Source organism: Grammomys surdaster, unplaced genomic scaffold, assembly GCF_004785775.1.
Source record: "Grammomys surdaster isolate TR1022 unplaced genomic scaffold, NIH_TR_1.0 139, whole genome shotgun sequence".
Lineage (NCBI taxonomy): Eukaryota > Metazoa > Chordata > Mammalia > Rodentia > Muridae > Grammomys > Grammomys surdaster.
This window is the reverse complement of record NW_021604597.1, coordinates 3,539,084-3,543,112: the sequence shown is the minus strand read 5'-3', so window position 1 is coordinate 3,543,112 and position 4,029 is coordinate 3,539,084.

Below are 4,029 nucleotides of genomic sequence, written 5' to 3'. Positions count from 1 at the left end.
TGGTCATGGTGTTTTTGTTGCACATAGAAACCCTGAAAAAGACACTTGCCATGTGGTAAGGTTGGCCTCAGACTCCTAATTCTCCTACCACAACACCCAGAGTGCTGAGATCACAGGCACACGCCACCATGCCCAGTTTCAAAATTATCTGTTTGTCCATCAGTGTGTCAATCAATCAATAATGAAATCTCAGTACGTTAGATGTGCTACAGGTATGAGAAATTCAGTTTGACAGGACATACTCATTATCCTGAGTCAAAAGAAAAAAGAGAAGGCGGGAATAGTGATGTTTAAGTGCTAAGGTGACCCGTAACACTTGAACACGGGGTACACAGAGCAGTTAGAGAAGACGTATTCCTAAGCCAGCAAAAACACGCCATTTAACTGATCTACCCAAGTACCGCCTGTTCCCTGCCCCCTCACTCCCGCCACGCAATGCTACAGCGAGAGCCTGCTTGCTGTTCCCCCCCCCCCATATGCAGTGATACAGCAAGTTATCCCAAGCAAAACAAAAGCAGTAAACACTTGATGGGCTCAGGAAACTTCTTTCTAAACTTGGAAAAGCTCCTATTTTAGAGAGGAAGTGGACTACTCCACAGAGCAAGTGAAAGAGTGTGCAACACGCAAGGCACATACTCAGGAGTCCCACTTGTCGCTGAAGCAGCAGCTTCCAAGCATCAGGCTGAGCTATACGGTATTCCATAAACCACCTTTGGTCAGCCAGGCACGGGGGCACATATCTTTACTCTTGGCATTCTAGAGGCAGAGGCAGGTGGAGCTCTGTGAGTTTGAGACCAGTCTGATCTATGTATCAAGTCAATGCTACATAATGAGACCCTGACATCAATCAATCAATCAATCAATCAATCAATCAATGTATCAACTTCCAAAGTTGATCCCAAAGAAAAATAACAATTGAAGTATTTACTAGAGATAGAATTTCAAGCTTCAGTATTTACTTGTATTTACAGCTTCAGTTTTGCTTGGAGGAACTCAATTATATCACTCCATATGGGTAGGACAGGGAATAGGTAGGCACTTGCACAGATCAGGATCAATGGATCGCTTACAGGATCCTTCCATAGCCCAACACTAACTCTTGGATTCGCTAATCCTTTCAAATAGAAATGTTGGTTAGCACCGAAAACCTTGGCAGCCTGACAGAAAATATATGTCCACAAAGACCATCAGAAGACTTCTGAAGATACTCACTGCCTTTAACACACACAGTGGCAACCTTCATTTTACCCTTTCAGAAAAGGGATTGGCTCTTGTCTGAAGTAAATGGCTGAGAATGTCTTGGAATGAGATAAAAGCACCCTGGCCTGTTAGAAATTCCTGATAGGATCATCAGGAAGCAATAGCTCTGAACTGTTCCAAAGGAACACTTATGGCATTGACTACATCATCACTGACTGTTGGTAGGAATGCACGTAAAATGAGAACAGAAAAAGAGACCACCCTTGGATACTGAGTGTGGCTCGGGAGCATTTACACCTAAACATGGCTTTATTTTCAGCATAGCACCGATAGAGGGCAAAAGAAAATGGCAGACCCTGCAATGAGGTACACCTGTGTGAGACACAAAAATGACTCGCCCAGGAAAAGGAACTTAGCAGTATAATTCCGAGAACACAGGCCAAGCACATCATCAGCCCCAAATTTGTATCTTGCTTCAACAAATACTTGGATGTAAAGTTTTCCTGAATGATTTTATGGGAGTCAGCAATCCAATGTGTAGGAAAATGAGAGGCAGGCAGTTTGCTGAGACTGCAGCAGGGGCACATGACAGTCACACACACATGGGGCACAGTGCTCTTGCCACCTCCAGTGTTTTTTTTTTTTTTTAAAAGGATGCTGATAGACTCCACAGGAGCTGTGGCAGCGGGGCTCCTCACCAGATGTGCAGGGGTGATCCATGGGAAGTCTGTTCTCACAGGAGGTCTGGAAACAAGCAGAGCTGCCTCTGCAGAGGGTGTGGGGGGGGAGTTAAAGGTGAAAGACAGAGCTCTCAAAAGCCTGGAGATAGAACTTGGCGCAGAAAACCCTAAAAGATTCATTCAGTTTTGCTGATATGGCAAGAACAAGAAATCCGAGGCTCCTGCCATCAACAGTGGGCCCGGAGTCGCATCACAGGAAGCCCTTGTCTTACAGGAGCAATTGAGAAATGAAGGGCCAAGATTATTCTCTTAGAGACTTGGAGAGAGATAGGAGGAGTAAAACAAACTGAGAGGGAGCCCAGGCAGAAGGCTGACTCTGTGCCATGCCACAGTGTTAAGTGTACCAGGACACTGGGAACAATACTGAATGCGCACCTGAGCCACTGCAATAGCAGCACAGTTTAGTTACATACAATTTGCATATCACACGAAGTAACTATCTCCAAGCACATTTGAGACAAAATTTATTTTCGTTTCCAGGATTCAGTCTCTGGTCTTAAAATGACTCATCTTTACAGTGAATTTCCATGACCCATCTCTAACATCAGTGTCCAAGTATCTTTCTCTTACACTGTACTTGTGACAGTTTTTAAAGATCTATTATTTTCTCTTTAATTTTTCAGTTCCCCTGAAGATCATAAAAGCAAGCTCTCAAAAAGCCTAAGCTGAGCTCTGACCTTCACATCACTGCCATACACACCTGCAAATGCGAGCATCACTCCGGGAAGACAGAGTGACAACCCAACTCGGGAACAGTGCGAAGTTTTCTGTTTGTGAATAACAGTGGAGTGTAGCTGAAGGAAAGAGTCTAGCAACCAGAGCAGTGAGCTTACAAACTTCTCGGGGTTAGACCCTGGATCCTTTTCTTCCACCCATCACAGTTGCAAGCACAAAGCTGTTGTGCCATCTCAAGATTAAATGGGAAAACAGTAGTTTAGTACGAGATATTCTTGCTAGGTTCAAAGTGTGTGACCGTAATTTTGAATTCTTCATGAATGCAAACAAGTTGTTATCAGGCTAAAAATACATGTAATGCAAGAGAGGTGGGGAATTAAAAAAAAATATATGTTTTGGTACCGGTATGGCTCAGAGGTAAAGCATTTGCTCAGCACGTACAAAGCCCTGAGTTCTACACCCAGTGTAGACACAGTAAGTGTCTCTCAGAAGACACAGATAAGACTGAAAAGTAAAACTGAGAACATTAACAACACTGTGCAGAAGCAAAACAGTGCCAGACACAGTTGTGTGGACCCTGAGAACATTGCAGATATCCACGGGGCATCCCAAACTGTGTTCTGTGGGAGGAAAACACTGAACAAAAAAGATGGAATTTCAGGCTCGGGAAGATGGCTTTGCAGGGAAAGTGCTTGACACACAAGCCTGTGGACCCATGAAAAGCTGGATGGTTATTGGTGACTCCATGACATCCCAGTACATGGGAGACAGAGGGAGAGACTCACCAGCACAAGCTGGCTGGCAAAACCAGGCAAAGAGACAAGCCCTAGTTCATGGAGAGACCTATCTCAATACATATGGTAGAGAGTGATCAAAAAGATACCAACATATACACATGTGCATAAAAGGAGGAGCTTTTATGTCTTTAATAAAATAAATAAATAATAGAAATAATAAATAATAGTAATAAAATAATGATATACAATACATAATAAATAATAATATATAATAAATGATGTAATAACTAATAATAAATAAGTAATAAATAAATGAGAATATTTCACAATACTAATACTTCACAAACCAACAGGAGAGCTACCGTGCTGCACCACAGTAAAGAGCAACAGGTGAAAATGCAGCTCATTCCTCTCCTCTCTCTCCTTCATGCTCTCTTCCTCCCTGCCTGCCTTTTCCTCAGTGCTGTGGATCCAGGTTCTTCTCTGGTGGGGTGTTCTTACTCAGCTTCAGTTGTTGCTTCTGCTCTAATTGGAATGCAGCAGCACACAGCGGGAGTCAGTAACAATTTATTCAGTGGCCCATCAGTAATAGACGTCGTTTATCGGGAATCTATTTTATCAGGCTTGATCTAGATAGATAGATAGATAGATAGATAGATAGATAGATAGATAGATAG